Source organism: Lepisma saccharinum, chromosome 6 (assembly GCF_977018435.1).
Source record: "Lepisma saccharinum chromosome 6, izLepSacc3.1, whole genome shotgun sequence".
In the NCBI taxonomy this organism is placed as follows: Eukaryota; Metazoa; Arthropoda; class Insecta; order Zygentoma; family Lepismatidae; genus Lepisma; species Lepisma saccharinum.
In genome coordinates this window covers 77,731,774-77,746,117 of record NC_139234.1, presented here as the reverse complement: position 1 = coordinate 77,746,117, position 14,344 = coordinate 77,731,774, and positions in this window count along the sequence as shown.

Genomic DNA, 14,344 nt, shown 5'->3' with positions numbered 1-14,344 from the left:
GTACGCTAGATGGCAGGTAATATTTCCTGCACTGCAGGCTCTACGCATATAACAGTAATGTGAATTACAATTGTTATTAGACTCCTATAGAAGGGACCTTAGACTCACAGAATTGAAAATTCTGGATAAATCTCTAAAAGCAGCAACATCATGACGTTGGAAAGATGTTTCTAATAAATATTCCAGCAAAATGTCCACTGATTAAAAACTCTTACATTCCCGGAACGCTCGTTCCACAAAGCACGTGCATAAGGGTTGCCATAAGTACTATTTATTAGTATTCTACAGTATGATAGACAAAATCTCTGTTGTACGCATCCATAGGCCTGCGCACGAGGGGGAAGTTGCCCCCCTAATACTCTCACTTAAAAATTTTGTGTGGAGGAATTTTATCACCGTGATTAAACAATATTATGTTCTATAAAAACGTAAGTATTTTTAAGCGACGAAATTTCCAAGCAACTACAAAGGGGTGCATTATTTCCCATATGTAATTGAACTGTTCATCTTCGTTCTCTATCAAATTTGTTATTAACAATCCCACACACTTTATTCGTTAGTTACGTTACCTCTATGTGTTTTCAGAATAAATTGCCCATACATTGGAAATCAGTAGTCGCAATTGGTGCAAAAAAATGGGGGAAGGAAGTGCATGGACAAGGTAGACAAGGCTTAGTATTATGTGGCAAAAAGTGAGGGTGTAACCTCCTCCCACGCCCATCTTGAGACCATCACAGTTGGAAATGAATAAACACGAATGATTGAATTCTAATACAGTGATTTTCGGCTGGTTCGGACACATTTTATATACGCCCGTTGAGTACTCATCAATACAATAAAACAGATGAAATGAAATTTTCCATTCTCCGATTAAACTTCATCAGAGAGTCTGCGCACGCGTATGGTTGTACTTACCTCTACGTAACGATGCCCAATCTTCATGTCATTGGAACTGACCACTAGGAACCAAACCAAATGAACAACGTTCTCACTGATTCACGCAAAACAACATACCTGAAAGTACAACAAAAAACATGAATGAGATTTCTCACATTAATTCACGCATATTTGTAGTAGCACAGCATAATATCAACTGGCGTATAACTAAAATGTTCTGTCATAGAATGGCTATTTTAGTGACAACACAAATTTCTTAATTCCATGATCACTTTACGATACAATTTCTTCTTGTATTTTAAGGAATATTTCTTGCAACAGCAGGTCTGGTCCCTCGAGTTGCCGATAGCGGAGATATTTTCAGCGGCTCGTGAATGGTTGGCTACGTACTGAAGATGCTTGCAGCAACGTCACCATATGCGGCGGAGAGGGTGAGATCGGTCAATATTTCTAGAAACAATAACAACAATAATACTCTAATCTAATCCCTCCTCCTCCCTTCTAGAAACAGTTGTCAAAACTAAACTAAGCACAATAATTGCTCGCCGTTTGTTGTATAATGTGTAAGTCGCTTATAACTAGAGAACGGATTTTAAGCTGCAGCCCTTTTCAAAAATTATAGCTGTTTTCATGCCGATCGTTTGAGATATGTATTTTAGGACATAAAATCAAGTAAAATGAACACACTTTGTTGCACCTTTTCGTGAGAATAGCACATTTATCCCCTTTTTACCTCCTCTTTGATGCTTTAGCACCTTTCTTTTAAAAAAAATTGGACAGAAAAATAAACGATTTTCACTATTTTTGAGCGGCTAAATAGTCTCATTTTATAGAATAGAACGAGAGCTATAGAATGGTATAATATAATCATTGCAGCCCAAATAGTTCCCAAGATAATGTAGTAAAACCCGTGAGAGAAAACACAAACTTCAACAAACCGTATTTGGCAGAACCAAAGTTCTCTATGCGGTCCGCGCGCTGCTAGGGGTCATAAGTGACAGACTGGAAGACAATAACAATCAGAAAATTTTGGCAGAATGCGACGCAAAAATATCGTTAGCATCAGCGAGAATAGGGATCGAGAATGGAGAAGGAGGAACTACGTGGATTTGTGTGAGGCAAAAGGAAGGTCTGGCCTGGTTCAGACTGGGGGGATGGGCACAACGGTGAAAACGAGACGAAATTTCACATTCTCCTCCTGTGCAAAGAAACAGGGAAGGCAAGACAAAAATATATCAGGGAAATAAATGAAGATAACATTGAGAATATAATGACAAGCGAGAGAGCGAGAGACCGAGAGGGGGAGAGGCGCAAATAAGGAATCTGGGAACTTTCCTACACTATACCTGGGCAAAGAGAGCAAAGAAGCTCAGTGGGGATAGCGAAAATGTGTGAAAGGGAGGGGGGCTACTAAATAAATGCATAAATCTGAGAAAATTTAGGAATCACTCAGGCAACAGTCCAAGTGTAGTGAAAGAATGGAAATGACAGACGGTTTTTGTGAACTCCCAAGCAATGTGCATGTGGAAGGAGGAAGGGTGTAGGAAAATTGTACAAAACTTTTTCATCCTTGTATGGTATGCACAGCTGTTAAGGCTCATACTTGAAATAAATTCTATTCTATTCATTACATACAGAAGGCGCAGAAAAAGAGAGCATTGAATAAAGGCATTTTATGAGCACCTTTTTTCAAAACATTTTTAGAACCTTTTTTTCCTTTTCCCGATCATAATTTTGCACCTTGAAATCCTTTCCCTAATTAAACAGTCTAACTTATATGATGGTAAGGCTTGACTTGCTTTCGGGGGCCTTCAGACAATAAACAAGAGATACGCGACAAGTGTTACTTGGAAACAAAATTTGGGAAATAAATGCAACCTTTCGCAAAGTGACACTTCAGTGTTCGTTGGTCGCTTACGTATCTCCCGAGTGGGCTCGGTCTGTAGTTCGCGCATGCGCATGAATAATTCTTCTACACTCTGATTCGGGAATCTGTGCAGCAAGGCTAGCGGGGAGAAAGCAGCTGGGCAGGCAGTGCCAAACGGCAGATAGCTGAAACAGCGTTTTCCCCTCCATGCACTCACTTCCCTGCTCACTCGTTCGTAGTGGAGCCCTCTCGCATCGCTTTTTGCGCAGAGACTTACTTGTCTTCGTTCACTTGCTCCAGAACTTCCCGGGACGGAGTGTTGACCGAAGGAAGCGGTGTCGCTTGTCACTTCGGTATGAAACCCCCATGTCGCGCCCCGCCTTTCGCTTCTGTCTGAAGCTTCCTTAAGGAGATTTCACACAGGAGCGACACGACACGGAAGAAAGAACCAATCAACAACAATGTTTCACACTGTATCGGCAAAACAGACCGCTGCGACACCAAGGGTCCCGGGTTCGAATCCCTCTCGGGCTTGGTTGTTTGTGAATGTCCATTCCTAAATTTCATCATTTCATCACTCATCCCCATCTTCGTAAATTAGCCAAGAGGCACAAAACGCGAAGTAAAATAAACTCAATCAATCAATCGATTTGTGAAATCCTCAAGAGGGACGTGACACTTGTCGCTTAGGTGTGAAATCTCCCTTAGTGATCTTAACTTAAAATAAGCTAGATAATGAGTGGGTGGTGTCATGTCTCTATTCTTTGAGTTATTGTTTTAAGTCCACTTTAGGCTAATCGGGAATGGGCCTACAGTTTAAAGTGAGATTAGAACCATGTGCCTCCACCAGATATCAAACCAGAGACCCCTTCATTACAAGTCGATGACGTTACGACTACTCTATTCTTACATCATCTATTAGTATTAACCTAATCCTGTAATTACTATTATTAATAATATTGTTGTGTCACATAATTCTAAAAAATAATAGTAATATTTTCAATGGCGCACGTGCGAAGACCGGGGTTGTTAAAGGTTCAGGAATTTTAAAAAAATTCAATTCCGGTTCAGGAGAGAAAATCAGGAAGCGCAAATGGGTTCTGGACCCTAAAGAACCTTTTTATCTGTAACGTATTTCAATACGGTCCAGGAACCTTTGTTCCGGATGAATTTAAATATGGTCCGGGAATATTTATTCCAGGTTCAATTTCAATACGGTCCAGGAACCTTATTTTCCGAATCAGTTTAAATAGGGTCCAAAGTTCCGTATTGAAATGAAACAATACGCAACTTGGATCGATTACGGACCTAACGATAAACAATTATCCACTTGTGAGCATTAAAGGCTAATCCAGGTGCTGGGTGTCTCGAGAATCTAAGGTACAAGGTAGAAATGGGCGAAACGCAAACGCTGCAGTTACGTTAGAAAAAAGAAAGTCGAATTACTTTCGGAACATCTCCAGCGGACTATGCGAGTCTGTCTAGCGAGCCTAGTGGGCGTGTAGAGCCTGAGCAGTGGGCTTAGCGATAGGTTCTGGGTTGAGATGACGTCAGCGGCTCGCTTCGTTGATTGGCTGCTTCGAGAGTTGTAACTCGTTCCGAAGCTTCAAATGCATAAGAGCCAAAGATGTTATGAAAATAATCTCCCTCGACAGGCACGTATCTAGAAATATGTTTCGGGGGGGAGGTCGGAAAAAAGTCTCAGGAATAATAATAATAATAATAATAGTAATAATGATAATAGCAATAATAATGTTTAAATTGAAATAATTATATTAAATCAAATTAATACTAATTACAATACATAAATTAAAATTATATTATATACATAAATTAAAATTATATTATTATCACACGATTAGGTAAAAAGACTGTATAAGAATAGATATATATAACAGCACATATTCATTACGTAGCTTACCTATAGTTATGATCGGAATAACTTACATAAAAACAAGTGCCCTGGCAATGAAATTAATGTCAAATAGATGAATAATTGAATATTTATCGAATAAGAAAAATGATGTTACATGTAGTTGGACAAAACTAAGTTTCTGATTAAAATTTTATGCATATTATTTTGAGTAGTAGTGTACATAAATCTTCTTTGTAATGTGATTCAAAGCCGTATGATCCCAATATAATCTTTGTCTTCCAATAAGTTCAGAGGAAATTATACAACAAATGCTAAACGAGTATATTTTCATTATTTAATTTTCGTACTCGTCTTTCGGGTGTTTGTGTGTGTGTGTGTTTTGGGGGGTAGGGGGTCGGGACCCCCCTAAATACGTCCTTCATGTCCTTCAAAGCCCAATATAATTCTTGTCGTCCAATAAATTCAGAGGAAATTATACAACAAATGCTAAACGAGTATATTTTCATTATTTAATTTTCGTACTTAATAAGTCTATCGGGTGGGGGGGGGGGGTCCGGACCCCCTGGACCACCCTAAATACGTCCTTGGTCCAGGAACCTTTTTTGGGATAAATTTAAATACAGTCCGGGAACCTTTTTTACGAATGAATTTCAATTCGGTCCAGGAACTTTTTCCAGAATTCCGGATTCGAATCCAGGCCTGGGTGTTCTTTCTGAGTTACCCTTCATCAATATCACCCCTCACCCTTGTCCCGGGTTCGATAGCCGGTTGAGGCACATTGCACATTGATTCGGATCCCGCTTTAAACTGTAGGCCCACTCTCGATTAGCTTATTTGTACATAAAGTGGACTTAAAACGACGATTCAAACAAACAAGCACAACTCATCCTCATCGTCGCGATTAGCCAAAGGTTGTAGTAAAGCGACGCTAAATAAAGAAAATCAAATCAGATTCACAGCGCTCTATTTCCCAAGGCGCCAAGTGTCCACGAAAGCAGGAACTTTCGCGAGTTGCGTACAGAGGTCACTAGTGGCTCGATACTGGGAAAGTCGCAGGGAGCAAGGTGAGCGAATGCATGAAACCGTGGCTGGGTGGTTGACTAACGAGGATATCCCGTCTCCGTTTCGGAGAACGAATTTCAAAAGGACCGGCTGCAAGTTCCTTGGCCTCCAGCGTGGGGGAGATTAGGAAAAAAGAAAAAAAAGTTGCCAAACTGTCACTACACCAGACACGGCTCGGCGAGGTCCTTCGCCACATGTTTACGGTCACAGGCGCAGACTGGAGATTATGTTGTTGATTTGCTGAAGTGGTGTATCCTGAAAATTTGACCTGATTTATCGCAACAATTCTTATTACAGTTGAACCTGAGTTATACGTATGCCAATATGAAGACAAAATAATACGTATAAGTAGGAATTACTTACAAATCAGATTTAGATATCATGTTATATCATTATTAAAATACTGTAATTGTATCTATTTTGAGTAACAAGATACAGTATAATACACGTTAGTTCTGTCATAAAGTTGTAAATTAACGAATCTAAAAATTTTGATTCTTAAATACATTACATGTGCCGCGGTGGCTCAGTCGGTAACGCGTCTGACTACCATGCTAAAGGTCCCGGGTTCGATCCCCGGCCGGTTCAAATCCGGGAACTTTTCTAACGATGGAAGCGGCCCCGGCGCCCACCCAGCATCGAATAACATGGGTACCTGGGGGAAACCCATGCTGATCACATCACCCCCACTCACGACCGGATCAAGAAAGTGTGGGGCGTTACCCCCACACCCCCTATACGCCTTCATGGCGTGGTGCTATGCACAGGGGAACACTTTACCTTTACCTTTATTACATTTGGATTTGCCACTTTATTAGTGAACACTTTGTTACTACACAAATTTTAAAAGAAATCGTCTAAAAAAAGCATTTAATTTACTAATGACTGTGCAAAGTGTGGTATAAGCTATACCTAAATCTGCTGCTTTTTCAGTTTTACGTGGATTAGCAGCAGCCGATCACTGTTGCCAACTTCGCTCTTTTGGAGCCAGTTCTGCGTGCACTCGTTTGGCTGTGAACTGTAGCACCCGCCCTCTGCCCCACTATGATGTCACCACTGGCTCCGGTCCACAAAGACCAACTTTTGCCATGAGTGTACATTTTGCACGTGACGTGATATTGTTATATTGGCTGCGTCACTTGCCCCCTCTAACCTCCCCAGCTACTTTTATATGGTGCCGTGGCTAAGGTGAAGATAACAATATTGTTATCCGGGAAACCTTTATTCGATTTCATATGAGCATCAGTGGATTATTGAGATGGGTGATGCCGTCAAATCTAGGCGGTGAAAATTAAGAATAAATTGCCGTCACTTTGAAGCTAACGGCAATAGCAGCGCCCCCATCCCTCTGACACATAAAATTACCCTAGGAGACACTTCATGCAGCCTTCGTTAATCTATCTCCTTGAAAGTCATATTTAGCTCTATTAATGGTGAAATGTAGCTCTTTTATGAACATCAGGTTTGGCAACACTGCCAGGATGGCCGTAGAAGGCAAGGAGAAATGCATTAGGTTTATGGGACCATTATTTTATCCGTTCTCTCGGGAATATCAAACATCCGATGACGTAGAAAAGTACATGGACGGAAAAAGTACACGTTGAACTATGTCATAGTAGAAGGAAGAGTCGAAACTCCCATTTGATGAGCCGTAACTTGAAGTTGAAGTTGATTTCCCATAAGGAATAATGGGATTCTGTAAATACTTATTAATCTTATTTTTCAAACATCGTGTCTAGCTTACCAATGAATTTGAAAAATAGTTTCTACTTGCAACATGGAGAGAAAATCATTCTCTCTTGCATACTAAACCCTTTTTTAAATAGCAGTGCCCAATCCGACGATATTGAAATAAATGCACAACTTGTGCGTAATTGTTCCTCTTCGCCTCACGTTTTTAAATTATATTTTGCCGGGACATACAGTAATTTACGTATAAAGCAGAACTGAGTTACGTATAAAGCAGTCTCAACAGTATTTATTGTCAGGCACGTATATAGAAATATATTTGGGGGGTGTCTGAACCAAGTGTCTCAAAATAATAATAATTATTATGATAATAATGTTTAAATTAAAATATTGTAATTATATTAAATTAATTAAAATAGTAAAGGTAAATTAGGGCCCCACACATTCTCGATCTCACCCATTTTGGAGGTGATATGATCAGCACCACGCGCAGGCAGCCTTTATCACCCAGCCTCCAGGTACCCATTGATTTGAGGCTGGGTGAGCCCCAGATCCGCTTTAAGCGGGGACAAGGCCGAAGAATTCCGACCTTAGATAACCCACCCCGGAAATTGAACCCGGGTTTCACGCGTGACAGTCAGACGCCCTACCGACTACACCACCGCGGCTCTAAGTTAATATTATATTAATTATTTATGCATAATGTTTTTGTTTATTATATGAATAGGTAAAAAGACTGAATAAAGATCGTGATATAACAGACGTATTCATTATTTGGCTTACGTATAGTTAAGATTGACAAAATGTGAAAAAAAAAAAATCCTGGCAAGGAAATTAATGTCAAATAGATAAAATATGGAACATCAAAAGAGGATGTTACAACCAGTTGACGGAAAGTAAGTTCCTGGTAATATTTTATGCATATTATTATAGGAAGTAATAAATCTTCCATAAATCTTCCTTGGCACTGTCATTCAAAGTCGTATTATCCCAATGCAATCCTTGCCTTCCAATAAGTTCGGCGAAAATAAATAACCCTCGATTAAATAACAAGTGTATTTTCATAATTTAATTTTAGTATTTTATAATTTCATTATCGTCATTATTTAATTTTAGTACTTAGTAAGTCTTTCGGTGGGTCAGACCCCCTGGACACCCCCTAAATACGTCTTTGTTCATTGTATATATTTATTATGTGTGGACACCTCATCTAGATTAATTATATGTAATATGAAAATAAAACCACCAATACAGGAATGCAAGTAATACAAAAACAGAAGTCTATAGGAAAGGAACAAAGGAGTTTGATCCGGTCAGGGTGAGATTTACAGTAAATGCATGCGCCAAAAGGAATCGAGAACACACAATGATAAAATAGTTGCGCTGGCCAAGAGACAGATACGAACGTACTCGTTGATATTTCCTAGTCGCCGAAACAAAGCACTTGAGGCTGGCAAAAGTTCAAAAACGCCGAATGCCAATGCCATGCGTTAAGAGGGAGACAAGATTTGACTCAGAAACAATTTCTCTTTCCCTCTCTTTTCCTCCCTTTCTCTGCCTATTTGTTTATTTAGTCTCTCTCTCTCTCTCTCTTTCCCTACATTTCTCTAACTCGTTCTTTCTTTCTTTAACTCTTTCTATATTCTCGCTCTTTTCTTCCATTTCTCTGCTTCTGTCTTTCTTATTACTCTATTTATTTATGTTTCTCTAACGCTTTCTATGTTACTCTCTGTCCCTTTCCCGCCCATTCCCATTTATTGTTTACTCTTTCTCTCTATTCCTTCCTTCCTCTTACTCTCCCTTTCTTACTTTCACTTTTCCTGTTTCTCTAACCTTTTGGAGCTGTCCTGTTAGGGGACAGTTCATGGAGCGGCCACAACTTGGTTGACATGTTATCTAGTGAACTAATCAGTTAGAAAATCTAAACCTCCCGCCTCCACGCGCTGCTGGCAGGCAGCAACCAGTTCATGGAGCGGACACATGTTCATCGACCTCCCCCGCCCCGATGGAAATTGTGTTACTAAAGGGTGGATGGATTTGTATTTACGTCCACTTTGTGCCAAACAAAACTTGTACATATCCTTACAATGAAGTGCGAAAAGGTTTATGGTGTATACTTAGTGCCAGCCGAGACTGCGTGCCTTCTTCACATTCGGGCACCTCATTATTCTGAAGGTGAGCCTGTCGTAGTGCCTCGCACCAGCAATGCGACAGGGGGTCCAAAGACCCACGGATGCGATAGACCCGTACGTACGATAACCGTACTCGGCAGCATTAATCTGCTTCGTCAAACACGTACATTTTGTGCTACGTCAAAAGTTCTTTACGTGGTATCAATCCAGTATCGGAAGGAGGACATCGTCTTCAGAAATTTAGGCCTAGTTCCATCAGCAGTATTAACGAGTATCCGTTAAACATTGCACACGGTTTCCCTTTCCTGGTCTCTACGATCTCCATATTCTTAAATTTCGGAACTTACTTAACAGGAACGAAGAGCTAGGTTAATCGCACAAAAATGAAATAAGCTCACAGGAGACAGGACAGGAAGTATGAAGCTTCCCGGTTGGCGGGGGAGGTCAATGAACACGTGTCCGCTCCATGAACTGGTTGCTACCTGCCAGCAGCGCGTGGGGGCGGGAGGTTTAGATTTTCTAACTGATTGGTTCACTACATAACATGAAGTTGTGTCCGCTCCATGCCCTGTTCGCTCCATGAACTGTCCGCTAACAGGAGAACACGAACCTTTTCTTTCTCTTTTACTCTTTTTCTCTGCTTCTTACTTTCTTATTTACCCTCTCTCTTTTCCTTCTTTTCTCTCTTTCTTTCTCCCTCTTATTCTATCTATATCTCTTCTCTTGCTCTACGCCTCTGTTTCCTTCTTTCTATATTTCTTTCTCTGTTTTTCTCTGTTTTACAGTCTACTCGTCAGTGTTTTTCCCTTCTCTAGCTTTAGCCGGCTCGGTGAGCAAAGGCATTAAATTGTCAACTGGCCACATCTCCGAAGTTCCTGGTTTCGAATCCGGTCCGGAATGTTCTGTTAATTCAACTATTTCATAGGATCATCACTCATCGTCGCGTTTGTCTTAAAGAGGCTTCAAATAGTCGTATCGATGCGTACCGAGAGGGGGGACCGCGACGTGTGTTTCCATGACGCAACGCCCTTTTCAGGGCCAGAGAGAGGTTCCTAAACGAAGCTCACCGTGTTCCATCGCCGCTGTTTTCTGACTGCGATCCGCTACTATTGTTTCTAAGTACCTCCCAAGTTGTCCTCGCGATCCGGGGTTATCCCCGAAATTGTATCGCATCTCGCATCAACAGAAATAGATTTTATCATTTGGTTAAGCAGAATTTTTTTCTATTTTAATTCCCCTCTTCTAACAATTTTCCTCTTGCCTTGTCTAATTCTCTCTCTCTCTCTGTTTTTATTTATGGTGCTTCCATTCCCCCCACCCCTCTTTCTCTCTCCCCCTTCCCTCAGTCCAATAGTTACTTTAATTCAATCAATCAAGAATACTCCAAAGTGTCTAGCAATTGTAAATATCTCGCCTCTTATCTCATATATATCACATATTTTACTGCAGATATTGTATTAAAACACTGCCCTCCTAAATTATGTAATATAAACGTTTAAAATTGTATTTAAAGCTTTTGTCCCAATATATTCCCTACCTTACATGAAAATGTTTACTGAATAGAGTTTTGAAGATAATTCTACATCATGCAGAGTGCATGTGACATGGGGGAAATCGGTTCTTCGTCCTTCATTTCGAAAGTTAACATCTAACTTTGTTCCTTTTGAAAATTCTTATGTAATTGTGCTCTAACTTCCCTGTGAATTTCAGTAAAATCATGCTCAATTCACTGCAGTTATCGGAACTTATCCCTTTGTCCCCCCCTGCCTGTTCTAAACAGAACAACTGATCACGTAACAATCTCATGTGTTACAAACTTGTAATATCAGGTTGAAAGTTAAGTGTATTCAAATGCCCATCATCATTCACCACATTCCCCGGTCTAGGCCGGCCCCCGTGGCGGAGTGGTTAGCACATCGCGCTACGACGCCAGGGGTCCTGGGATCGAATCCCGGCATGGGCATGGATGTTTGCGAGTGTCCATTCATCAATTTCATCATGTCATCACTCATCCCCATCTTCGCAAATTAGCCAAAAGTGACACAAAAGGCGAAATAAAATCAATCAATCACCGCTCTAGGAACCAAGTCAATGTAAACATATACACGTTCTTTACTAGAAATCCTATTGGTTATTCAAATGGCAGCTGTTCAAGAATCTTATGGAATATAGTGTTTGTGATCAAGACATACCAGTCCGGGATTCGAATCCCAAACCAATTCAATCAATCAAAAAAGTTCAAAGTAGCCTTATATTAGAAGCTGTATAGCTACGACCAATATGTTCGTGGATAAAAGTATTTCTTAGAATTGATTTAGTTTATTTTACTTCGTGTTTTGTGCCTCTTGGCTAATTTGCGAAGATGGGGATGAGTGATGAAATGATGAAATTGATGAATGGACATTCACAAACAACCAAGCCCGAGCGGGATTCGAACCTGGGACCCTTGGCGTAGTATTTCTTAGAAGTCACGTGGTTTGTTTATATCAAGTTTGTTTTTGTAGAAAAAGGATAACAGTGTATTTTTTTTACACCATGGATAAGAGTAACCGAGGATACCAAATGAAATAAATCGATGAGAAAGTAGGTTATGGCGACCAATTAGAAGCCATTAAAATCTTGTCTTGTTTCCTTTCTTCTTGACAAACTGAATTTACGGGATGTGAATGTGGCTCATAAATGGCTGAAGCGAGAAAACATGTCCCGTGGCAGGATTCATCCTTCCCAGACTATGAAGTAGTGTTGCCAACTCCTGGGCTTCTAATTACCCCAGGCTGTGAAATTATTAAAAATTGGTGCGGCAAGGTCCATAAACACACACACGCATTTATATATTATATACATTTATTACATAACATTATTAAATATATATAATTACATTTAAGGTATTCTCTTATTTAAGTAAATATTTGAATCCGTCCGAATTTAAATAACTGAAGAATTCTCGTTTGACGCTTTGACACTCTAAGTTCTCCACAAATAGGTTTTGATAGAAAGAATTAACCATATGATGGAAGTAATATGATTACGCATAATATTTATTTCCGTATTTCCCATGGGAATTTATAATAAGAAGTTCTGTGATCGATCCGCGGTGGAGACACATTTAATTGTGATTCGAATTCTACTTTAAACTATAGGTCCAACCTTATTTGACCATAAAAGTGTCTTAACATAAACTTTGGGAAAATGTTTGGCCCATCAATTTAGTTGTGTTTCAAAATACATATTTGTTTCTCTAAAAGTTACACACGATATTTACAGCTTAACAATAAAAATGAGAACATGTCATTCCGCTCTGCGGAATATTTTATTTAAAAAAATTCTAATTTCCCCTTTCATTAAAAAATCTGATTTTCTCTTCATCTAGGGAAATTTTCATTCACATGGCAATACTGAATTCTAGAACATTTCCGCGGTTAACATTTCCCGTAAACTTTTCTTTCGTCTTTCAAAAAAATGTTCTTTCTAAATGCTGCTTTCTGTAGAGAAATATACTCTTATATCGTAACACTGGTCTCCAAGTAGTCATCATATTTCATATAATTTCTCTTTCACTAAAAATTTCCTAAATTTCCAGTCACTTAGAAAAATCAATCCTTATATGGCAACACTGCTTTCCAAATTATCACACGTGCAAACATATTTATTCTAGTTTCATTGCGTAGTAACAATGTTAGGCATTTTCCATAAAATTGCCCTCACGAAAAATATTATTGTATGGGAACTTTGCGTAGCAACACTGCCCTCCAAAAGCTTCGACATTTTTTAAAAAAATACATAAAAAATACTCTTCCTGGGATAACTCGTATCACATTATCAGTAAATATTCTGAAGAAAAGTGCCTGAATATGGCAACACTGCTCCGATCAATTGATGATCTCTCTCCACAGATACCGGAAGTACAAAGGCTGCATCGAAGAGAGAGAGAGAGAGAGAGTGAGTGAGAGAGAGAAAGAGGTGAATAAGAAAAGCGAACGGAAAGGAGGAACGGGCAGGCAGGAAGTGATGGAAATCGTAAGATAACCCTTTTGACACATTAAGGACTGACTGGAAACTAAGATAATGGCGGAACAGGTTTGGCGACTTGGGAGGGAAAAGGCGAGATCCCCGCCCGTAATTTTTACAATCTGGGAACAGATTGTTACAGAAAGGAAAGATAATAGATTATTCTCGCACTGGTGATTAATACGGTCACCACAAGAGAGCAGGATACAAGCTTCTCTTTGAAAGTTAACGCGGCGATAAAATATCCGATACAGAGATTATAACTGGGTCCGTAAGTAATCTACCCTGGTTTGTTCTCAAGACCGAATCTTGGTCCCGGTGGTGTTGCTGGAGATTTCCCGTCGGTTTGGCCCATCCTCTTTCTCACTCTATCTCTCCCTTTCCCCTTTCCTCTCTCTCTATCTCTCAACCTTCTTCCCTTTCTCGGTCTCTCTCCTATTCCCAACCCCTCTAATTTTCTTCTCGGTAATTCTCTCTTCCTCTATTTATAAATCTATTAATTTTCTTCCTTTGTTTCTGGATCTCTCTCTCCTTGTATTTACCTCCCTCTCTTTTCCTTTCTGACTCTGTTAGATAACGTCAGCTTTTCTTTCTTTACATCTTCCCTTTCGTCTTATGTTTCTGCATTTCTCTCTCTTTCCTTTCTTGCTTTGCTTCTGTATATTTCTCTCAACAGGTTTTTCTTTCTTTTCTCCTCTATTTCTTCATTTCTTTCTCTGTTTCTACATTTCTCTCTCATTCTATCTTCCTTCCTCTGTTTCTGTTTATTATTATCTATCTCTCTTTTTCTTTCTTTTCTCATCGATTTTTCAC